The sequence below is a fragment of the Callospermophilus lateralis genome, chromosome 2 (genome assembly GCF_048772815.1).
Source record: "Callospermophilus lateralis isolate mCalLat2 chromosome 2, mCalLat2.hap1, whole genome shotgun sequence".
In the NCBI taxonomy this organism is placed as follows: Eukaryota; Metazoa; Chordata; class Mammalia; order Rodentia; family Sciuridae; genus Callospermophilus; species Callospermophilus lateralis.
This window is the reverse complement of record NC_135306.1, coordinates 186,501,687-186,527,972: the sequence shown is the minus strand read 5'-3', so window position 1 is coordinate 186,527,972 and position 26,286 is coordinate 186,501,687.

The window sequence follows — 26,286 nt, the reverse complement described above, 5'->3', positions numbered from 1 at the left end:
TACACTGCTTGTTGATGTTATCATAGAAAAGAAATGATTCACATCCCAGCCATCATAACAATGAAATATATCACAAATTTGGCCCTGGTCATAATTTGTTTCTGAGTATTCTGGAAATTTCTTTGTCATCCCTACTCTTTAAAGAATCATTTGTTTATTCATAAATATAAATGCAAAAATGATCTGGAGCATAGTAGTAGTGTTACAGTAATTAGCACATCCCATTTCCTCTCAATCTGTAGATACAGATATAGTAGTAAATGCTTAGACCCCTAAACCTGGGGAAATGTTCCTAAGTCTCTAAATTAAATATATTGGAAAGAGAAATATGACAATTTCTTTTTTTTCTTCTTTTTTATTTCATGTTTTTAAATAGTTTGATGTCCTGGCAAATATGTGAGTGAGGGTGATACTAACATTAATATTATGAGCTAAAAAGAGCAGTTCAAATACATCTTTAAAAAGTGGGTTTTAAATGGTATAGAGCCATAGCTACAGAGGAAAAGGCTGCAAGGAGGGGGAGGAATTAAAAAAAAAAAAAAAAAAAAAAAAGAAGACAATTGTTCCTTGAATAGGAAAAGTTAAATTTGTCTTGAATATGTCTTAAGTAAGAGGGTTATTAGTTTTTGAGTTCCCAAGTGCCTATTTTTTTTTTCCTTCTCTTTTGGCACATATTAAAATGTCTGATGTACCTTAATATTTCACATCTTTTTCTGCCTGCATATCCTGATCTGGCATGGTAGCCTAGCATTGTTAGCAAGCAGTGGTGTCATTGCAATATGCATATTTATTGGTCCTCAGGTAAAATCAGATTTTTCTGAGCTAAAAGATTTTGTGCAGCTGTTACAGGACTGGGGCCTTCTGGGAAACTGAGGACACGCAAAAACTCCACCTTCAAACCCCAATTCTTGTGATCAAGTCAGAAAGATTTCAGACATGTCACTCAGAGTAATGGGCATGAGTTTACTGAGGTGTTAAGGGAAAGCAGAAGCAGACACTCTGTGAAAGGAAAGCAAGGAACCCGGAGATGGGCAAGCAAGAAATGGAAGATGGAGATCAGGCAGAGATACAAGGGAGAGTTTATTTGTCAGAGCTAACAAATAAAGGAACATCTCTCCAGAGAGAGGCAAAAGGGACTTGGGGTAAGGGACTTTTATGGGACAAGCTCAGAGATAAGAGCTGGGTGGGTCCTAATTGGTGTGGTTAAAGGTGAAGTTGGTATGAGGGAGTGGTGATATGCCCTTGGGCCAGAAAGTGAAATTTTTCTTAAAATGGCAGCTATCACTTAAGGTGACCATCCAGATGTTAAGCAAGGACCTGACATTCTCACAGGAGAGAGTGGGTGATCTGAGAGAGTAGGGGGACAAGGTGCATTTCCTGCACTCAGTTTTATTGGGGATCCCAGAGAAGTTTCCAGAGAGTCTCACCCGGGTCCACCTTTTGACTTTTGACTGACAGCAGCATGACATCAGACTTTCAAGTCCCCAGTGCCTTGACAACTCTAGGTCACCTTGACCCATGGAATCAGTTCTAATTGGGTTCATAACCATAAATTCTTACAGATTTTATGGCTAGGAGGAATTATCCTTTTCTCCCTGAGTTTTGAGATCTGGTCTAGGAAAAGGGTCACAAAAGTCTCCCCTTTCAGGGTAACTTGGGTTTGTTCCTCTTGTTATTTGGGGTCTGCATTTCTCCTGCAGGTAAGGAATAGTTTCTGAAGAATGTGACATATCCTCTCTACTTAAGCCAGGCAGAGCTACAGGTAAATTGCTTCTTGGAAGAGAAAGCATGTGAGGGTCAGCATAGTGTAAAATTATTCGCTTAATTTCATGTTCCCACTATTCACATCTGTCTGTCCCCTACCACAGCCATCCTCCCCCCAAAAAATCATTTCCCAGAGTTTCAAGTGAAAATACTGACAATGGGCCTTACTACATCCCTTTTCAATATATTATCATATCTTTTAAATGAGAACAGGAAAAAATTGCACCAAGGGAAAGTCTCCTGATTCACATTCACCTGTTGATGCAAACAGGAGTCATCTGTCTGAAAGGATGCCTTGTGCACATCCTCACAACAAGCAAGGATCATTGTTTGCAGCAGCTTATAACTTACAGTGAGGTGTTTTAGATAAATATGAATGCTAGTCATTATGTGGCATGTAGTCTGCTTTCTGTAAACCAGATGAATGAGGGATTATTTGGATAGCATAATAGTTTTTAACATGGATGTCGAAGGACAGTTTATTATCTGTTCTCTCCTTCTTCCTAAGAGGTATTATGTTTCACTTTGAAGTCTACTCTCATAAAAAGCTTGCAAGTCACAGTGCATCTAGTAGTTTCCTTGGAATGAAGTCCAAACTATAGTCTGTTCCGCTTTGCCACTTTATTTGGAATCTACAGAAACATGGGCATACATGGGATCCAAAACTCCAATAGATTCGGCCCCACTGGAAGAATGCAATGCTTTCAATGTGAAATTTTTGTAGTAGATGTCCTAGCCTTTCTGATAATGCTTAGTTGAGAGTGGCTAAGAGGACTGCAATTAGAAGAGAGGATTGAGGGAGATGGGAAAAGAATGAGCAACGAGAGAGACATGAGTTAATGGAAAGAGAAAGAGCTTCTGGCCAGAGGAGGAAGACTCTGGAGTCAGTCCTGGATTTGAATCCTCCCACTTATTAGCCACTGCTTTTCTCTGCAATCAAAACATGCAGATTGGGGGCTGGTGGCAGAGTGCTTGTCTACCAGGTGTGAGGAGCTGGGTTCAACCCTCAGCACCACATATAAATAAATGAAGGTATTGAGTTCATCTACAACTAAAAATATTTTTAAAAAATAAAAATAAACATACAGATTGCTACCTGGATGACGCTGCTTAACATATGACTCATCTTGCTCCTTCCTTACTTGGCAGGCAGCGGATCTGCCTTCAGTAGTGGACCTTTCCCCCTTCCTAACAAATCCTTTAAATTTTTCAACCAAATAAAAATCCACCGTCTATTGTTGTGTTTCAGGTTTCTTATTTTTTCAAATATCCTTATTTAGAAATCTGTGATATACTCTGGTTCTCCCCACCCCCACCCCCACCCTTTTTCCCAGTGTTCTTGTTCTTTTTCCTTCTCTTTTTAGTACCCATTGTCTCTAAAGTTTACATAACCACAACCCCAGCTCTCAACAAGGAATAATTGACTCAAGAACGCAGGGGAGTGATCCCGCATTTAAATGAGAAGACTTTGCTGCCCTTCTCTCCTCCTCCTCCCTCCTCTCCTTCTAGAAAACAAACAAAACTGTGCTTCAGCTCTATGACCTTTTGAAATAATATTTTTGGGGAAGAGTGTCAGTGGTAAACTGACTGACCTATTTCTAACTTGGGGAAGAAGCTGTGTTTAAAGGAGAGAGAACAGAGAGGTAGGTAGGCTGAGGACTACCACCGTCATAATCATCGCCTTTGAAGGAACATCATCTACTTATGTAGAATGGGAGGTATAAATATAGGATGACTTTTACACACCCCTGATCACTCAGGGGGAGCAGGGAGGCAGGCAAAGATTATTTAATTAATTTGAAAAACAGATTCCCGCCATAACTTTTATGCACCATGCCGGCTGGCTGTAGCTTCCTGGTTCTGTTCATATGGGTGGTGTCCTCCACCTAGTTTTGTTTTCAGAAGGATCACTCTTCTTAAGAGTGGACTACTTTATCAATGCTCTGTGTTCCAAAATTTATATCATGTGATGGTGCCCTATGCATAATGACAGAGAATAACAGCCTTTAGGTCTCACCTTTCAGGACAGGAAGGCTGAAATTTAATTAATGAATTCTGTAAGATCCGTTAGCACCCTGAGATAAAAGACTATAACCTCTGAGAACTGTCATTTCCCTAGTTCTTAAATCAATTCCTGTAGAGCCAACAGACATTTAAATAACTATTGAAATGCAAAATGTGCGGCATGTGTACATACATCTGTACATATATGAAATAAACAGCATTTTATTCCTGAAAGTTCCATTTCAGGGTAAAAATGCTGTTTATTTCATGTATGAAAGTTGCCCCCACATGTTACCTAATTTTAAATCTGAGGCTCAGAAGGAATTTCACAAGATCATAGTGCATATTAGGACCACAATCTAGAAGAAACCTGGTATCTGTTAGCCTCTGTGCTTTGCATGACATAGAAGATAATCTTGGTGTAGATATTCTATATATAAGTGCAATCTGACCAAGCCCTGAAAGAGAGATGGTTTGTGATTGGCCTCAAACCACTTTTAAATATAAACAGGGTTATTACTGCTGTATAAAATGTCATGAATAACTTTTCATACCATTGGATATAGGAGATGATATGGATTTGAAGCCAGCTCTATGTTAGGGAAATATTACTGGCAACAACCCATGTCATTTGCCCAGGCAGCAACCACCTGTAATTGAATGTAATATTGTGGTGGTGTTGAAAAGGCGTTGTTGAAAATTGCTTGTAGGAAGTACATGGAGGCCAGAAGATTGAATTTATTGGATTGAAATTGATCTAGCCTGAAATTGTTACTATTAGGATAGGTTAGTAGTTTGAGTCATAATAGAATGAGCTCTAGATTTTGAATTCGATAACTTGGGATAGAATATCCAAACCAGCATTCTCTTTATTAACTGCATGGCTTCGGGCAAATAACAGAACTTCTCTGTGTCTATATGTGTGCTTTTGTAAAACTAAACTGGATTTTTCAGATCATGTACATTTAGTGAGAATTAAAATGAGACAATTTAGGGTAAGTTGAATTGAATAGTGCTTATGACATAACTATAGTAAATTGTTAATTTTCTGGGTCTTTCAATCTTCATCTAAATCTAAAGAAAGATGTCAGTAAGGATTAGGAAGTATGTTTGTGGTTTGTTACATAGACACAATCCTCCAGAAGAGTTTTATGCTACCAATTAGGATGTCTGTATCCTCTAGTAATCATGGAATTTCTTTAAGATTTTATGATCTTACTGCTAGATGTTTCTATCCATTACCTCACGTTTGGTTGGCTAAATAAAACCTTTTAAACACATGAGACAGGAAGGGAACAATAGACCTCATTTTGTTAAAACTTCATTTTTTATGGTAAAATCCTTCTTCCTAAGCTTACTTTGTTGTAGTAAAGTATAAAATTTTACTTTGGCACTAGAATCAGCTTAATCAATTAATTCCAAAGTTTCCAAGAAGTCATACTAAACACTACTCTTTTCCCTCCCAGTGGAGACCACACCTGATCACTCATGACAGGGTTTTAACTATTCAAATAGCTCCTGTTTGCTTCTCTAGAAATAATGAATTTAGGCACTGGATTCAGGTAACCCAGCTGTCTGGATAATTCATGCTTTTATGCAGGCAGCTTGTAGGGATTCTTTTCCACAATAGTTTTATTAGTCTCTCCACATTTTACAATTACTTGTTCTGAGTCAATAATAGTGGCCTATATAGCAGGTTCTTAGAATTGTTGTATTGACTATATGATTTTAAGAGCACAGTTTTGACCTCCATCTGTCTAATATTGTCTTGGTGGGATTCTGCCTAAGAGCACAGTAGAGATAATAAACAAATTGACATTTGGGAACATTCCAACTTTTTAAACCTATAAGAGTAAGATCAGTAGATGAATGAATATCAGAAGTCATATTAAGTTATTGATGATTTCCATTCATAATAATTCCTTAATTTTTTTTGTGCTAACATTTTGGTACTAAATGATAGAGGCACAAAATGAATTAATGATAGAGACACAAAATGAATTAAAACAAACTCTCTCTTTCTATGAAACAGCTTTAAATATTTGTGGGGGCACAGAACCTGGAGAGGTAATTGTGTTATAATGTGGTGGGTATATTGCAAATCATGGTAGAACTAATTGCTTTGCTAAATTCTCTTAACTGAACTTGGGGAGGAATTGTGTGTTTAATTGTTTCCCCAAGGAGCTGATGCTTAAGGTAAGACTTAAAGGAATAGGAATTAGCCAGGAAAGGAAAATTCAAGGAATATGAGTTGTTAACTTATGTTCCATGGAGTTTTTGTCTTTTATTCCAGCATTGGAAAACCATAAAACATTACGCTTTCTGGTGGCCTTTTAAATAACAACTGGGAGAGGGCAACAGAAAACAAAGCAGGTTATAGCATTAGAATCAGGAACTAAGACACTGAGGGCTACCTGCCAATATAGAAGGAAAAAAGTATTTTGGAGTGAAAATAATTGCAATATAGCTATTCTTTATGAAATCCATACTCTGTGCAAGTTAGGAATTTTACATATTATTTGCATATGAAGTACCCCTCCCAAAACTTGTGTGTTGAAAGCAAGGTCCCTAGTGCAGCAAGGTTCAAAGGTAGGACATTAGGGAAATGATTGGTGAGAGTTGTAACCTTACCAATGGATTAATCAATTTGATGGACTGATAATTTGAGAGGACTACTGGGTGGTAATTGTAGTCTGGTGGGGAGTGTTGGGCCATATCTGTGTACCTCCCCCCACCCCCACACCCCTTCCTGATGTCTTAAACAGAATAGCTCTTCCACTGTGGTATCTGGTCTCACCTAAGAAATGGAGTCAGCTGACCATGTACTGAGACTTCTAAAACATGAGCCCAAAATGAACTTTTCTTTTCAAAGTTTGTCAGGTACTTTTGGTCATTGTCACACAAAGCTAACACATATAGCGTTTCTTATTTAACCCCTGCAACAAAATTATGAGTTCAAAATTGTGCCAGTTTTAGAAATGAATCAATCAATAAAAGCTTACAGGAAATTAGATATATACAGATTTGAGTCGAGGGGTTGAGACTAAGAATCTGGTTTACTTTACTCGAAAGATCATCATCTTTGGGCTATATTGTCCTGTCTTTATGTTCAATTGCATTTTTCATTTTGCATTTATTATGGGCTCCATAAGTTATTTAAGGCATAAATTAGAGGAAGCTGGAAAAGTAAGACAGATAATGAAAGAATTTGGGACATATACAGATAGAGTAAAGTTTATTGAATAAAGTCCACCTTGTAGAGATGGACTTAAACATACATGGCAAAAGACATGAATGCTAAATGTAACTTAAGTTATAAATAACCAGATTATTATATAATAAGGATTTTAATGATTTCAAAGGTTTCACAGCCTCTATAGAATAAAAAGTTATGGTATTTTCAAAGCTATCTTGTGGGAAATACTCAAAACTTAATCACTTGAGGATGTAAAGTTAAATTAGATAGAACATGTCTCTGATATCTGAAATGGTTTCTCTGCCTCAAATGTATGCACAAACACACGTATCATTCAAAGGCTTAATTTTTATAAAATACATATCTCAATGCATTTAAATAATGATTTTTAATCTAAGAAGGAAAACATTTAGAAGAGGATATCTTTTAGAAATTAATTTTCAGGTAGAAGCTAAACTATTATAAAATATGTTTTAGAAACTGAAGACTCCTTAGAGTGAGTTGGGAAACATGTAGTCATTTTAAAATAATTAGTTTTGTAAAGGAAAACACGAATGGATGGTCTTGGAAAGGAGGCAAAGAATTAATTTCCCAGAAGGCCCTGTAGGTAAAATTGTGGTTGGCACATCTTGTTCTGCAGATACATCCCTTATTGGTATCTTGACTGTTCTCTTGGGTGACATTTTGAATTAGCATGTGCTAATGATTGTCCAATATCACAATCAAGAAAGTCACCTTTATGGGCTGGGTTTGTGGCTCAAATGGTAGAGTGCTCACTAAGCATGTATGGGACGCTGGGTTAGATCCTCAGCACGACATAAGGACAAAATAAAGATATTGTGTCCATGTAAAACTAAAATAATATTTTTTTTAAACAAAAGGTTGATAATTAGTTAAAAAAAAAAAAAGTAAGTTATCTTTCAGATATTTCACTCTGGAGAGCTTAGTCTTGATTGCCCTTATGGAAGAAGTCTGAAAGGAAATAGCCAAAGTAGTTACTCAAACTTGGTAGGTAGAAGTTTCAGGTTTCACGATGTAAGTATATTCTGCCCAATCCCCCTGGATGCTCCTTATTCAGCAGTGAAAAAAAAAAAATCATGTTATAGAAAGGGAACATCCAGCTTGCCTGACACTTTTGGGTACTTTGCTCTGAATCCCTGAGCTATACTAGTATTCATTTTCTCCTGCCTAATGCATATTTAAGTCTGGCATCTTTTCTCCTTTTGGTTTTTAATGGTTTATTTCCATTTTCTGTTCCTGCCCCTCAACCAGCCTAGGCCTCATACCCTCTCTGATAACATGAGAAAACATGATACTGTTTTTGCCAGGTGAACAGATACCCACAGATTCACCCATGCTGAGAGTTGGATCTATAATCCTTTCATTCAGTCTTTTTTTTTTTTCCCTTGGGTGGTAGTGGGGTTCATGGATTGAACTCAGGAGCACTCAGCCACTGAGCCACATCCCAAAGCCCTATTTTGTATTTTATGTAGAGACAGCGTCTCACTGAGCTGCTAATAAGTGCTTTGCTCAGTTGCTGAGTTGCTGAAGTTGGCTTTGAATTCAGGATCCTCCTGCCTCAGCCTCCCAAGCGGCTGGGATTACAAGATTGTGCCACCACCATGCCCAGCCCATTCTGTCTTTACAGTGTAAAGACAGTCTGTGTTTCTAACTTTTTCTTGTATTTGTTTTTAACTTTTTTCCAGTACTATGGATCAAACTCCAGTCCTCTTACAGACCAAGCAAATGCATTACCAGCCCTTTCCATCTTATTTTGAGACAGCATCTCACTAAGTTGCCCAGGCTGACCTCAAATTTGTGATCCTCCTGCTTCAGTCTCCCAAGTAGCTAGAATTACAGGCATACATACCTGTGCCTGGGGATTTTCTGTTATATCCTAAATATGCCTTTCCTCCAGTCAGACTGGTAACTATTCATTGTTCCTAAACACCAGCTTATGCTCCATTATTTTTCATCTTTCACTCAAGTGGTTTTCTCTGGTCTGTTCACATTTATCAGTATATTGAAACTCCACCATCACTTTCTAACAACAGACCGTGATCTTTCTCACTAAGTGAACCCTTTCCCTGTGTTAAGCCTGCATGTCATTACCTGGTTATCTTCCCTGTGAACACATCCTAACTCACTGTGAGCAATTACTGGGTTACCTCAAATTTCCAGCACAGAAATTTCAGCATATTAGGTGATGGATGAATGTGTATTGAATGTACAGGAATTATTTCTTTGGAACACATAGCTTTATTCAAGTGAAAATTGAATTCTGAAGCAATCAAAATGTCCACAGATAGTAGAAAGGGATAAATGTGTTATATACATTCATATATATATGGATTTTTGCTTCAGTCATTAAAATTAAGTTTGCAAAAAAAAATTTTAATGCCCTGGGAACATGATTAAAGTACATTCTTGATATACCCAATAAATTCTTTCTTTTTCCTTCAGAGGTCCCAGAATTTTTAATAATGGTATAATAATAATTGTTGAATCTTACTTGGTAGATATTTATAATGTGCCAGGGTATCTTTAGTTATTTTGCACCTTATTTAATATAGAAAAATAAATGGAGGCTCAAAACAGCTAAATGGTTTTCCCCAAGATCAAGTACTTTAAGTGAAATAATGAAATATTATGATTATGGACACTGAAATTGGAACACCTGAAATCAAATAATTGTTCCATCCCTCATTTTATTACTTGTCCTCAATTTATGAGTTATTAGTATATAAGGGAGATAATACAGTTGTGAACATCCAATAAGTAACACAACAGAATGTAGAAAGCTCGAGGTAAAATTAGCTATTCATAAATCCATAAGCTAGTATCATACTTGGTTAAATAAACATCTGTGGACTAAGTGAAGAAATGGAAGTAGTATTGGAACCCAAATCTGGATGGTGTTCTTCACTGGGCTTTCCCATCTTCTTCTTATTGACAACCTTACTATTCTGGTGAGTTACTACATACACAGCAAAGACTATAGAACAAGAATCTCACACTGCTGTCCAAATTAAGGTCAAACTAATAGATTTGTTCATCAGCTTAAACTATGTTCATCCTGCATGATTCAGATTTGTCTCTTAGAAAAATACAAAACATTATATGTCAGGCATATTTAGAAAAAAGTACAAGCAGTTTAATATGTGAATTCTAAGGACTACTATAGTGCTAAGGGGAGAAAGCTGAAAGTATATTGGATACAGAGGATTCTAAATGTGTGCTTGAAGAACAGTTGTGTTGATCTCACAGCCTAGAGTAGAGCAATGGTCACCAGAGGCTAGCAGGGGTAGCATGGATAGAAAAGTGGGATGATGTGCACCAAATGCAGTTAGGAGGAGTTGTAGTGATGGATTTATTATATATGTTCCAAAATAGAAAAGAAAAATCTAGAGATTTCCTTACACATAGAAATGATACATGTTTGGGGAGCTAAAATGGTAATTATGCTGATTTGATCATCATTGTATTGTTCATGTATACAATGTATACACATATAGAATTACCATACTGTGCTACCTAACTATGTACAGCTACTATGTGTCAATGAAGAATCAAAATATTTTAAAATTTAAAAATAGAGAAAGGTTGACTGAAAAGAACTAGGAAATATACCAAAGTGCTAAGAGAGATTATATTTTGATAATAAAATTATGTATAATCTCCTTTTGAAACGTTTTAAGTATTTCTGTGCACTTTTAAATATTCTAATTTCTGTTATCTTTATATTAAGAAAAATATGATTAAAAATGTCAGGGCTTTAAGCCTAAAGAACTGAATTCATTAGCTGTGGATCTAGAACTTCTAAAGCTAAGATTCATCTTGAAAGCTGTTGCTTTGAATCTTTAATACATATCAAATGATCTTCTACAGTATTAACAATGATGAATTCCTACCCCAGGAGCACTTTGTGTTCCTTGCAAGGTCATCCAAGAAAGGTAGCGATCACACACAGTAGCCAGGCATTCATTCTAATTAATACAATTAGGAATAAAATGATCTTCACAAGATGAATGCATATCTGAGTTTGGAAGATCAAATAGACTGACTGGTGCCCTCTCTCCAGCAGTAATCTTTTAGCTATCTGCAATAGCATGGATACAAAAAGCCTGTGGAATTCTAAAACTTTTGTGAGGGTTACAATTTTTGGCAGGCTCGGGGCCTGCAGGCTTTCTACCATAAAACTCAACACATTTCAGCGATTTTCACTCCAGCTCAGAAGATAAATGATTACAGGAAGCCGTAGTCTTAAAAGATTCACCATTCAGAGGTATTTGGACAATTACAAGCAACAGACCAGTGGCTCTGGTGAATGCAGCTGGGGGTAATTTGGCATGTTGAAATTCCCTGGATGGAAGAGTGATGCAACTGTTCTTTCCTCTCTCTTTCTCTCTTTCTTTCTTTCTCCCTTACTTCAGTTCTTTCTTTCTTTTTAAAGGAATAACGAGTGGTTCCGTTTTAGTCCGCTTGCTAATTTGATGGATATTTAACTAAGTATTTCCTGTGGGCCAAGGATTCTTATAAATATTAGGGACACAGCAAGAATCAACATAGACAAAACTCCCTTTTCAGAGTTTATAATATAGAGTGAACCTGGATGGATTAGTGGGAAAATATATGAAAGAAAACAATTATACAAAGTAGATATGTGTCAAGAGCAGCAGTATCCCACAAAAGTCCCATCAGTGACAAAGGCTGTAGATCTGTACTCTGCAATATGGTAGCCATTGGTTCCAGAGGTCTACTGGATATTTGCAATAAGTTAAGTTTGACTAAATAGCTAAATTTTAAACTTTCATGTTAACTCATTTAAATTTAAATAACCACATGGGTCTAGTGCCTACCATATTGGAGAATACACATCTATATAAATATGTAGATACATAGCTAAGAATAGAGACATGTATTTGAGGGGATGGATTATAAAATTACATATATAATATATTTATAGATACATATTTATATAGATATATTTTATACAGATCTATATAAATATACAGATAAAAGAAAAGATATGTATTTGGATCTATTTGAGACGAGAGATTATAGTTAAGGACTGGTTAAAAAAGAGATCTTGAGGAGATATAAATATGAAAAATAGGTTAAAAAAAGGTCTTAACTCAGTGGTTGAACGATTGCCTAGCCTATCGTATGTTAGGCCCTGGGTTCAATTTCCAGTACTGGAGGTGGCAGGTGGGAGACAGATAAAAGAACAAGCACTATAGATACCTAGAAGAAAACTGTCCTGGATAGAAAGACTGTAGTATAGAGAACATGAAGGGTGCCACACGGCTTGAAGGCTTGAAAGAGGTGATGTGGAGACCCGTACAGATGCAGTGGAGTGAGTAGGTACTTGGGCACAAGAAAGGATGAGACAAGAAGGACCATGCCCGTGGTGAAGGTGCAGGACGCTACCCTAGGTTTGTTGGTTATGTGTATTCTCAATCTCAAACTTTATAATTCAGAATTTACAAGAAACTCTTAGTTCCTCTAAAGCCCTTTCCTGATGTGGATGGTACTATAATATTTAATCATATAATATTTTAACTTCCAATTATGAAGTTTATAGTTTTAAATGTTCTCTAATACTCTAAGCACCTCCTAGGCTTGCAGTCTTCCACCCTAGTGTGTGACATTACAGATCCATCCCTCTTTAGGCCTCTGCTTGCCTCGCACATTTGTTCTTTTCCTTTCTTGAGTTTGAGCTCACCTTCAACATTAAATATAGAGGAAATGCAATACGGAAGAAAACGTGCCAATTTCCATAGGCAGATAATTATGTAAAAGTAATGAGAATTACAGGTCATAGTGCAGAAGGAGTTTTGAAAGCAAAACATTTTAGAATAAAAACTAATAGTCGTATAAAACTGCACAGAATATTAAGGAAATTTCAATTATTCATGTTTCTCTTGAATTTTAGTCTCACTGAAATATACTTGACACATTTTAAAACTTCTTAGCTCATATTTCTATTTAGTCTCCATAAAATAGATTTTTTTTTTTTGTCTTTGATTTTGGCTTTATCTATGACCTCATTTTTAAAAGAATCTGATGGCTTTGTAAGCATAATTATAATGCCCTCTTTCCAAAGTTTATTTTTAATCAAGAAAATGTTTAAACAGGGCCCTGTTCTTCTTGAATTAAACTCCAATATTTTGGAATTGCTATCTTTTTAATTTACTTTCTTCATGCTATTTATTTAGTTAGCAAGTTAGGTCACTTGTGAATATATAAAGAGAAATAGGAAAAAAGAAGAAAAGCACTAACATTTAAGGGCCCACACATACAAAAGTCTGTAAAAAAAGTAATTTTTGTCTGCACTTTTTGAGTGAAAAAAGTAGTTAAGAATGACTATTACTATTACTTTATATATATATAGCAAGCATCATAAGCATTATCTCTTCATTTATGAACCAGACTTACAAGGTAGCAAGTAATACTTTTTATTTTCAAGAAGGAGGAAATTAACAAGATGTAGAAATTTGCAAAAACACCCACATATGACTAGTACATAATACAATCAGAATTTAATCAAAAGTCTTTTTAACTTTAAAAATCAATGTTTTTTCCTGTTACATTTTCTTTCTTAGTCATAATTTACTAATATCTGAAAAATAATATATTTACCTCCTGGCTTTGCCATTTTTTAGCTGTGTTTATTATTTCTAACTAAAGTAATGATCTTGCTGAACCTTTGTTTCTATTTCCAAAATATGGTATTATTAATTATGTTATACTATTTTAAAGTATTATCTAGAAATGGAGGTAAATATCATGATGCTATAAATTAATTTTCTGATGTGATATAATTCTTGTAAAAACACACAGATAATGCTTTAAATGATTAGTACTTAATAAATGTTAGATGTTATTAACCAAGTTTCTGCCTATGTACATACAATAATGAAATAAATTTGTTAATTCCATGTGGCTTAATAGACCAGATCTTTTAAACCTCATGCTTCTTCAGTCTTTGCAACCACACACTACTTAATTTTGATCTTCCATAATTTACAGATTATGTGCAACCAGATACCATTATTAATGAGCTTAAAGGAAAATTGATTAACATCCTAATGACTTCCTTTCCCAGGACTGAAAATGATCCTGGATTTTCTCGGATGCTCTGTGATTGCTGCTCTCTGTCTGTAATCAGTGTTTTCAGAAAGATTGACTTTGGCATTTTGTTCTCTACTCCTGCACTGACCATACCCTGCAGAATTTGATGACTCTCCATTGCTCTTGTGACTTGTTAGCAAACCCTGTTCCATTGTGGTACAGAATATCGACAGGCATGTTCATGATACTCTTGGTGTTCCCTTTCACTTTTTGTTTACTAACTGGCAACATTCACAGAAAGGTTTTATGCTTGTTCTTCCTATTTCTGGGATTCCCCTGGCTTCTTCTCTTGGAATGCTGTGTTCTGTCTGGACCATTTGTCCTCCCCTGTCTCTCATCTTCCACTTTTTAGTGTCATTTTAGCCTGGCCTAATTAAGTGATCCTTTTGGTCTCATGAAAACCTTATTTTTCTCCTAGAAGAAATTGTCCAATGGTACAAAATTTAAACTCTAGAAGGTATCACCTTGTGATACCACCAGTAATCAGTGATGAGTTCTGCTTTCTCACATGCTGAAGAAAAACGTTAGAGAGCATACTAAGGCAATCATATAACCCAGAGTTTATTTAGAAAGGGTTAATATAGACTTCTCCTGGAAAGAAGAAGTTGGCCATAGCTGGTATCCTGGTATCTTAACAAGTGAAGGTGTTCTGCCTCTTTTATACGTTCTAGATTTTCTTTGTTCTCCTGCAGTCTCCCCCCTTATCTCTCTCCTTGCTGCCTAAGTGACTAGGCCCAGGAGATGCTCAGGTTGAATGGCAAACAGTTGAGAAGCAGATGGGCTGGAGGGGCCAACTGGAGGTGGAGTGATCTGGGCAGGAAGGGGGCCCAGGGTGCATTTATTAACAACTTTTACAACTCCCTGTAGGGAGGGACAATCCCTGGGACAGGTTACCTTAGCAATAGGTTGGAGCAGGGGCAGATTATCTTGATAAGGGTGGAGGAAGGGCTCTGAAGACACTAACATTTCAATTCCTCAGGGTAGTCTCCAACTTCCAAATAGGCCCCATTTCTTCCATCTGAAAGGATTGCCTATTTACACTGACTGCCTGTCTTTAACTCTGGCCTCACTTGTGCCACCTCCTAAGTCAAAACCTCTTTCACAGCATGCAGCAACAATCAAGAAGAAGGTATTCATTGGTGTTTGGGTGTCTTGACTGGCTAACTGGAAGCTAACCTAGGTGCATTTTTGCTTAAGTATATGGGGGATTTTTTTCCATTCCCCATCACAAGTGATAAAATAATAAGATTAGTTTTGAGTATGCAACTATTAGCAGCAACTAGGAATGTCACAGTACAGCTGAAGTTCTAAACATCGCAGAATCTTACAGCTTTAACAGTTACGTATTCTTCAAATAAACAAATAGGACTGGGGATGTAGCTCCGAGGTAGAGCACTTGCCTATCATGTATGAGGCCCTGGGTTTGATCACAAACAGAAAAAAAAAGTAATAATAATAAAAAGTAAGCAAGAAAAGACATGCAACAGAAAAGGAAAGCAAATTAGGACTATGTTTGTTAAAGCTTTGCCAAAAATAGTAGATAATGAGAATGGCACCCAAGATAGTGTACACAAAGAATTTCCCTTCTTATTTTTCTTATTTGTTCCACTTGTTCCCAAGAAAACCAGATTAATGTCATTACCAGCTCTGAATGAAGAAGGCTATGTTTCTCAACTTGCAGACCTTTTCTCTCTCAGTTTTCTTGAATACTTTGCAAATTTCCCTCTGGGCTCTTTGGCCTTTGGGCCTGCCAAAGGGGTGCCTGTTCTGTGAGCTCTTTTTAGACTTTTTGCCTTCCTAGCAGTTCTTAATCTTGCCTTTGTTTCTTCTTTGAGCCAGTTCTGAGCTTGAGCCTTTCCCAGACTGTCTTTGTGTTTGCACTCCTTGGGGAAATTTCCATGGGCCCATTATTATTTATGCAGTCAAGGCCAGGAGCATGTCTTTTATTTATTTCTTGGACCCAGCAGGGGCTTCCTGCCTGTTTTTGTATGTCACTTTCTGAGTTAATTGGACTAATCAATCTAATGAATTTTTCTGAAGTAGTTCAACTGTTGTAGCTCTAAGAGCTATCAGGACAACAGTCATTGAAGCTAATTGGTGGCACCCCCAAAGGTTGAATTTAGTTTGCTTAGGGATGTCTTGAGAGGCCATTTCATGTACTAGGAAGAATTCCTACTAATCGGAAACTTATTAGATTTGGGGACACATATTTTTTAAAAAAAATGATAAAATACTGGATGTGAAAGTGCTTAGTTTAGATAGATGAATGCACAAGCAAATTTTGAAGGTGTGGGGTGGAGAGCATTAAATAGCTTCCAGAGACCTTGTTGTGTGCCTTACCTTTGCCACTTGCTATCTTAGCACTGCTCAGCAGCTCTGAACTCCACCTTTCTCATCTGTAATGTGCAGATAATACTTTTGTTGCAGACAGAGTGAAGAATTTTAATTAGAGATGGATTGTGAAAGTGTGATTTTTAAAAATAGTTATTCAGATTTGGGGTACTACTAGTAGACATGGACTAGAAGAGTAGAAAAAAATAGTACTAGCATCAAATACTAGTTTTAGGGGATAACAATTCAAATATTTGTTACTCAGTGGCCCAGCTACATTGTTATTGGTTAATATTAATTATGCAGATGGAAGCAAAAGCCACAAATTATCTCTATTGCAAGCTGTACCAGCATAACTCCAGGGGGTACCAGTAGCAACTTAAAGATGAAATGTGAGCTCACTAAGCCTCAATTATTTTTTCATTCAATTTTTAGGCATATTTGAATTGCAATGACTAGGAAAGTCTTAGAAATTAGAGAACAAAGGAAACCTTGGAGTGTATTGGTCTGCCTGGGCTGCCAAAACAAAATACCACAGACCAGGTGGAACAATGAATATAGAATCAGTAGGAAGGAATCCTAATCTCTTAATGGTTCAACTTCACTCTTGCTTGACATAAGATATACTTATGCTCATAGCTTTCTGAGAAGAGAAATTATCTGATTATTTAATGGTTTTATGAAATGAAGAAGATCTTGGTGATCAGGGTGTGCCCTTTTGTTTTGCCTACTAGGAAAGGGAAGCCACCATAGTTTGAGGAAACCTACATAAGATAGTTCATGTACTAAACAGCAGAACCAAGATTCTTGGCCTTCTGACATCAGTATGAAATGCTTTAGACTACAGACTAAAATCAGTGTTTCTCAAATACTCATCTACCCTAACAAACAAAACTAATGATTTCCATGGGTACCAGCAATGCCTAGTGCTATTATCAAAATGCTATTCTGCTTGCTCTTACTCAATAAAGAAGTTCAAAATGCAAGTGACTCGCACGAATCATAAGAGATATGTTCTAGAACTTGCTCTCACTATAAGTGCATTGTTTCCAAACTTTGTTACTCTAGTGATTGTTATAACAAATTACTTGAGACTTTCCCCAATATATCCATCCACTATTATTTAGTGATATGGGTAGAAAATCGTTGTGCTAAGCTGTGTTTAGCCTTTGAGTTTTGTCATACCTTCAACCTTTCTCCCAGTGCAGGACAAGAAAGCACTTCCCAGTGGAGCTAGCCTCATGGTTCCAAGATGCTTGACCTATACTTTAAGATTTAAATCCCAAGCTTTCCAGCCTGGGCATCGTTCTCTAGTTAGCTGCAGCATTTCCAAGTCAGGTATTTCAAAAGGACTTTGTACTGATTTCTCCCCAAATTATTGTTTCTTCACTGTCATCTTGCAGTGGTCACAATGCAAGATGGATGGTTAAGCACTTGGAGTCTAGTCCTGGCTCCCTTGTGTACTAGATATGGTACTTGGAGCAAGTTACTTAGCATTTCTGCACTTTTGTTTCTGCATCAGAAAAATGAAGATAATAGTATCCTCCTCATACAATGGCTATGACAGTGATTTTATGTGATTCAGTATAAGTAAAGGTCTTTGTAGAATGCCATGTGAAGTGACCACCTGTTACAAGTGTTGGCTATGTAACATTCTCTTTTCCCTGGGAGAAAAGCTCAAATATGGTTGTTTGTATAAACTGGAAGAGATATACCAATTCATGTATTATTCCCAAATATTCAGCTTACTGTAGTTTCACAGATTTTTTTTTTTAACTTTCTTACACGTCTCTTATTTTCCTTGTGTTTGCCTTTGTCTTTGAATAAGTTGTGTGTTTTTACAAACTACTGAAAGTTTCTAATCTGAGCATGTAATTACCCTGAGTGTTTTGCTTTTAAATCCACAACAGTGAGCATTTAGTTTGTTTTCAGAGCTATCGTGCTTAATTAATATTTATGCAAGACTTAGGGGAATCATGAAAATTAGCAGATGTCCTTACCTAAAGCAGGTGGTGCATATATCAACAATGGCAATAAAGGCAACAAAGCCACAGTAGTACTTCTTTAGATCTCAGACTTACTCCTGAGTCTGATAAACATGGTTTTCACTTTACTCCCCAATGTGAAAAACACCTTTTCATACAAACAGACATGACTATAAGAATATTTTAAGATATTCACATGCAACATGAATTTTATTTTGATGCAAAATATAGAAAACTGAAAACAACAGTGACATCAGCACACAAGGGTAATGCTGTCCCATGGGAAAGTCTGGAAATAGTACAGAGCAGACATGATGGTCACACAAAATTACCAGGGATCCAGGCTTCTTTTATGATGTTTTTTCTCCAACATTCTAGCATAAAGCTTTCAGCCTCAAAATCAAACAGGATCCACGGTGGCTGCTGAAGTTCCAGCTATCATGGACACATTCCAGGAAACAAAGGAAACCTAGAGAAAGGACATTATAAACTCTTCTCTAATCTATGTTTTACTTCTTGGAAGCTTCATTCTTGGAATTCCCCCAAGATACTCTGGCTTATGTCTCATGCAGTCATAAAAACAACACCCAGATATAAAAGATTCTTGGAAATATAGTATTTAATTTGGGGCTCATTCTAGGCCCCAGACTAAATTTAACTTTTTAATTAAGAAAGGGAAAATGGCCACTGAGTGGACAACCATCAAATTTAAAATCGACTCTTTAAAAATGTGGAATTTCATTCATATTCCTTAATAATTAAGTTTTTAGATATACTTCGCATGAAGTACTTTTTCATATCCTGTTTATAATTAGTGATTTTTGTTGGTTTGCATCTTATTCAGGTTTATTGATACATTGATATATAGCATTGGCATTTAAAAATATTGGAGAAATCTTCCCATAAAAGCACATGTCAAAGAGAGCAGTTTATTCTTCCATTCATCTAACAAAAATTTACTATGGACCTTCTCTGTGCTGGGTACTGATTCTTGTGCTGGGAATAAGAATGAACAACACAAAGGATATATTAGTATGGAGCTTACCTATTGGATGGGAAGATAAAATCATCTGTAAATGGGGATGTGGTAAATAAAGCATAATGAGGGGCTAGAGAATATAGGAAGACAGGAACACTATTTTTAACAAGGTGATCAAGGTAGGCTTTTCAGTAGGGAATGCCCATGCAAATGTCCTCAGGGGAATGTCCTGGAAGGGGCTGGTTCTTGCATTGCTTGGGAAGAGTCAGGTGGTCCAGGAAGCTGAAGTTCAAGGATAGAAAGTGAGAGTTGCAGGAGATGAATTCAACCAGCCTAGGAATCTGAGCCAAGTAGACAAGAGTAGAGATGATTTCAGCCCTTTGAAAAATACAACTCAGATACTACAAACACTAAAGTGAAATATAAAGTGAAGATGGCCATTTTGATGTTTTACTGTTTCTTTTTCTCTTCTTCACTACACCAATGGTTTAATGATAGACTGCTTTGCACTTGATACTTCATTAGGTCCAGAAGAGAAAACATGAATAAGAAATGTTCTCTGAGATCCACGTTTTTACTCTGTAGAGACTTTAGATCAACACAGAAAGCTTATGCCCTAAACTTTATATATGCAGGTGACTTCAATTTAGGTTTTCTCTTCTGCTTAGTAGAATCTTTATATAAAATGTAACACCTTGAAAACTATAGTTTGATTCTTAAATTCATTCATCTAATATCCCTCCTGTATTTCTGAATCTGTTAACACAGCCTCCTATGTTGCGTGAGTGTACATAACTGCAAACATTGCTGCCTCTGACTACCATGCCCTTCCTCCCTTCTTAGGCAAACTCCTGTTATTCCTTCATGGTATTTTCTTTAAACTGATTTCCCCTAGCTCTTTCTCACAGAGTTAATTACTTCTGTCTGTGTTCAGCTCAGTACTTCTGTTATATCAGGCATCATAGAGTGTAATATCATGATTTTATGCATACATTTTTTATTTCCCACAAGAATCAAAGTTCCTTAGTAGTAGAATGCAAAGCTTATCTGCTATTGAAACTCCGATACCTAGCAAAGGGCCTGGCACATAGTCAATGCTTGAAAATATTTTCTGTGAGATGAAAAAATGCTCCATTAAAGATGAGGCTAATGTTCACAGCATGGAGTAAATAGAAAATTCACAAATTGTGTTTTGATTATGTAATCTCTTCTTTCCAAAGATCATTATTTGAAGGGAAGCTTTTAGCCTTTATCACAAGTTATTACTGAGTAAAATGTATGTGCTTTCATATTTCAACAAAGTCTTCTACATGGTTTACTATTTATGTTCTTTAAAGCATCTCATGGAAAACCTCATACTCCTGCATATTTCTTTAATTGAAATAAATTAAATTTAATTCATTTTATGATGGATAGTGGGCATAGCTGTCATGAAGCAGCTATTTTGGGGGAAGCATAAACCCTAGGACAACCTTATGTTTGTAAGTATGTAAATTTATTATTAGACCCCAGCCTCTTCACTAATTGTGAATTCCTTAGAGAATATAACTTGCCATCTTCACATCTCCTGTACAGATTGCTGGGGTACAGATTCACAATCCCTCATCTAAAACCCTCAGGGTAGTGTTTTGCAGACAAATGTGTAACAACTGTCTCTTAGAAACATACACACCCACACAAGAAAGCCCTGATTCTACTGTTTGACTACCTCTTCCCTTAGCCAGTGCTAAACTGCCAAATTGGAGTCACTTTGCTGAAGTTGGGAAGAGAAATGTAAAATTGGCAAATACATAGGCTGACCCTGATACACCATGCATAGGAATCTCAATGAATTTTAGACCTCAAAAGAATTCTGATTTTAAGAAGCTATCATGTCCATGAAGTATGCATTATGTAACACCTTCAGAGGTATCTGGGGCAATGCTTGCAATAAAATACATTAATATTTCTGAAGCAAAATGAATGAATGTTTACACTAGGAAGAATATATAAGCAACAATCAGGAAAATACAGCTTTTAGTTTTCAGGGCTTTTTCTTCTTTTGTTGCAATTTAGAATTGGATATAAAGTATTAGGATTCTACTTCAACATTTTAAAAAATTAAAACTTCAGTGGAAAAAAATATTCTTGATCTATAGCACACCCAACCAGACTATTGATTCTAGGCCTGTTTATTGTCTTTAAGCTATTTCACAAGTCTGTAAACTGAAGATAACTGATGGGTATGCAAATTAAGTCTTGTTCAGTAGAATTTCAGATGACTTTTCTTTCACTTGCAGTTTAGCTCAGCATTTCTTTATTCCATGCAATTTTATTGCATTTGACTTTTCCATTGAACTTATAAAAATCTATTTCATTCCCTAATATAATATGAGTGAAATAAATTCTTAGACACTTGTTAATTTTTCTATGTTCATTGGCTCAGGACAGAGTTCAGGTATGTTCTGGTTAGTTTCTGAGGGTAGAACATAGATGAATATAGAACTATAAAAGCTTAGATTTCCCTGAGTCCGTCTACGAGTGTTGTTAAATTTGGAGAACCAGCTGCTAGTGGTATGAAATTTGAATCCCTTCAACTGGAAATGTTCATGGAGACTCAGAGTTTCTGATTGCTATTTGTAAAGGATGTTATCTAACTGAATGAACTGGTTTTAAAGTTTAACTTAAGCTGGGCACAGTGCTACATGCCCATAATGCCAGCAGTTTGGGAAGCTGAGGCAGGAGGTTCTCAAGTTCAAAGCCAGCCTCAGCAACTTAGTGGGGCCCAAAGGGCTGTGGATGTGACTCATGATTATGTGATCCTGGGTTTAATCCCTAGTACCAATAAATAAATAAAGGCCAAATTTAATCCTTTTTTTTTCTTTTGGTTTTAACTTTCCCTTTGAGTGTCAATCCACTGTCATTGAAACATTTAATGAATCATTAATAACCTAGGATGACCAGGAGCTTGGTTGAATCTATGGCTACACAATTAGCTGATAAAGTCAGACCTTATTTATATCCAGTGTGACTAATAGATTCTTATAATTCTTTAAATATTTTTTTTCTCTTAGGAGACTAGTAAGGATGTTTTAATTATTAGAATGTAACTCTCACAAATATCTCGAGTCTCTTATCTTTTGAAAACATAGTATCTGGCTTTATGCATGATGGTGCCACATTCACAATTTCCCACAACCTGGTAATCAGCTCTAGCTGTGTTCGTTCATCCAAACTCCTCATTTCTGTCATCAAATAAATTCCCATTTCAAGAATATCAAGGGAGAAGAAAAGAAGCCATTTTCACTACACTGCCAATTTGGTACAATATTTTAAGATCAATCAGGGCTTGGAGAATGAGTTCATGCACATTGGCTTTTTTTTTTTTTTTTTTTTTTTTTTTTTTTTTTGAGATGAAAAGATTTAGGGTCTTAGAGACTGAATTTTTTAGTGTATGGAGTACTACCATGTTACTTTCAAGCAAGGATTCTGACTAGGGTTTTGTCTATTTATTTGCTTATAAGTGAGTATGGGCAGTGTCCCCTTTACTTCAGATTTATGTCTGTTTTCCAAACCTACAATGAAGAACTGACTCTTCCCACAGCCAAATGGAGTGCATACATAGGTTTAATTAGTCCTGAAATGAATGAGAACTAGTGAAATACTAATTTGACTCCCATTCCCAGATACACATATACATATTGTGCAGGCACATACTAAGGTTTAACATTAGCATGTTTGAGGCTTCTTCTAGTCTGTACCTCCAAATGACTAGAATTGACACGTGGCCCAATAAATTGGAACTACGGGACTTCAGGCCTAATCATATACCCAGAGTCATCCTAATCAGATTTGCTTTCAATATTTAGAAGAGATGACCTCTTAGCTGAGCACTGAGAAATCACTTAAACTTTTTGAAAAGTGGCAATAATTTTTAATACCATTCTCTATCTTATATGACTATTAGGATAATCTACTTAATTTATCTTCTCAATTATTATACCTTAAATATATTTATTAATATATACTATGATTTATTAAAATAATAGCCAAGTACTGTGTTGGTTATTATAGGCTAAGAAGGTAAATAATTTTGTGTATGTACAGCTCTAAGCCTAAAATAGAAGGTACTATCACTACATAATACAATAAAATTATTTGGAAACATATTCTAAAGAATGCTAATAAACTTCTATGTGATTGTGGAAATGAAACATATGATTTTCAATATAAGGTTATATAGGAAGGAGAAGTAGAGATTACGGATGTATAAACTTTAGGGAGGAAAAGGCCCTTTATGATATTGGAATTTTCTCCTTCCTTCAGGAACATACCAAGTGCGTGCCTCAGAGTCAACTCCTACATCCTTGTATCTTATATTATTTTCTAGGATGAAAAACCAACTTAATCAAATGAAGGAGTTTGGTTAACTGCTTGCCTCACTAGGTACTCCTTAATTTTAAACCATGCCCAGATAGAATAGGACACTGGGTGGGTAAGTTTTAATAGGGGGTGAGGATGTAGAGGAATACCCAGAATAGGGAAACGGCTATCCCCTAAAATGAGGAGGCTGGACCTAGTGAAGAAGGAACTGTAAATATAATGACTATGTGTCTCAACAGAATAACACAAGGACAAACTTAATGAACTTCATAGGTATTTCAAGGTCTTGATTGTAGTCCAGCCATTATTCTTCTCCTCGTCCCCCAGATGAATACATGACATTTTTTCTTGATGGGCCTTAGGAGATGAAGTTACCAAAGAGTCTTGGTATCCTTCCCTTGGGTGCTCAACCCTCAAATACTTGCTTTTATTTGAGGGGTTAAGAAAATAGCACAGAAAGATGAATACATTTATGATTTCTTCGATGACTCTTGAAATGTGTGTGGTAACTTGATTTATTACATCATAACATTTTGGGTTTTTTGAGGTAGAAGAAAACACTTTCATTGTCTCTGCTAGACCTGGAGAAGTAAATATCCAGGCATTCCCCTAGGAGGTCATTTCAGGGAGACAATCCAGGCCCTGGGAGGGCTTATCCTGAAGAGAAACTTAGTTTATGTATTTAAAGGAAATGTAAAATTGACTTATTCTACTTTTTTTCTTTTTTCTTTTCTTTTTTTTTTTTTTTTTTTTTGGTACTGTAGGTTAAACCCAGAGCCACAAGCATGCTAGGAAAGCATGGTACCTGAGCCACATCCCAGCCCTATGTTTATTATACACAGACCCCTAGGGCAATACCAGGGTTGCTGGGTAGAATTCCCAGCAAAATGTATTTTGGCACTATAAAAAGGACAATTAATTGTCTAGGATAAGAGATGATTAAGGAAGAAATAGAAATTCAAGGAGGTGTTGGGATGCTTGTTCATCATCGGAAAGTTTTGAGCATTGGTAAGATCAATATATCAGAGCAAGGCAGCTTTATGCAAAGTTATTTCAATAGTAGACTGACTACAATAGCTACAACTAAATTTAAACTCCACTTTTCAGAAGAACAGAAGAAAAGGGTTTTCTAAGGGCTGTGGTGAGCTCATGAAAAATTTCAATAGGTAGTCATAGACCATCTATCTTTGATAGTTGTCTTTATCCAAAGAAAAAAACAAACTTCTCCTATCTTTAAGACATGTAGCTCTGTAACTTAGAGAAGGACACCCATAGGAATTTTATCCCCTACCCTCTCACAGAAACTGGGCAAGAGTGTTGTTATTTTTTTTGTGATTATATTTCAAATAAATGGTTCCTAGGTTCCTAAGAAAGCCTATAAAACTGGCAAGAGGCTTTTAAAAAGTTTTATACATCGAAATGTTACCAGTGATTGTGTTACGTTCTCCACTCTAATGTTCTCACAAGAGAAGATTTCAAGCAAGACATGAGATGTAGTAAAAGTGTAGCAAAATTTATTAGTGGAGAAAGAAGGGTTGGGGAAAACCCTCTCAAGGAAGAGAGGGTGTTGTCTTGGAGAGGAGATCAACTACTCACTTCTTTGTGTACTTAATTTTATAGGGTAGGGGGGAATGTTTCTAGATCCTTCCACCCAGATACTACGTCTGAACTTTTGACTGACAGTAGGATTGCCTCAAAGTCCTAAATCCTTAATGCCCATGTTTTTACCCTTAAGTAAAATCTGCAGAGGGTAGAAAATTTGTAATTACAGTGAAATCATCTTAAGGACCCACAGAGAACTTTTGATCATACTGATCTGCAATTGCCAATTTTATCAGGAATTGTTTTTATAGACCTTGACACTGTTGAGCTCTCCAACCTTTGGTCAGGGAAATCTGTCTTCCTGTTATTGAAAGAGGAATCTTGGGCAAATAATTCTTACTCCTGAAAATAATATGCTGTTCGTTAAAGGCTATTATCCTAAGTCAGAGGAAGACCAGAAGGACTTTGTTTAAATTGATTTTTAAAAAACATATCAATGGCACATAGACCAGTCTGCAGAATCAATTCCTCAATTTCCATGTTTCCACCACTCATATGGACTTATTCCGAATCCAAAGGAGAAGATGAGGGATTTGTAATTACACATTTTGTAAAGCAGATTATCTAAGGAAAGCAAAATTAGAGACCTAGACTCAGGAAACCTGCCTAAAGTTTAGCCAAGTTGAAGGAAAGGGTAAGACTCGCATAATCAAACACACAGTAGGAGTGTTGTTGCTGGAAGTCAATGTGGAATGAGTAATTAGAATTAATCATACTAGTATCTGGTCAAATCTGAGACTTCCTTGGCCCTCACATTAGGTAAAAAAAAGATAACAAAGGATTTTAAATTTAAAAAATCAGGATGGGCGGGCTGATTCACCAGGAATTCCACTTATTTAGTTAAATGGCATTCAGTCTGTACTTCCATATGATTTAGGGAAACATCTACATTTTTAGTGAGTGAGGGAGGTTTTATTGGTCTACATCTA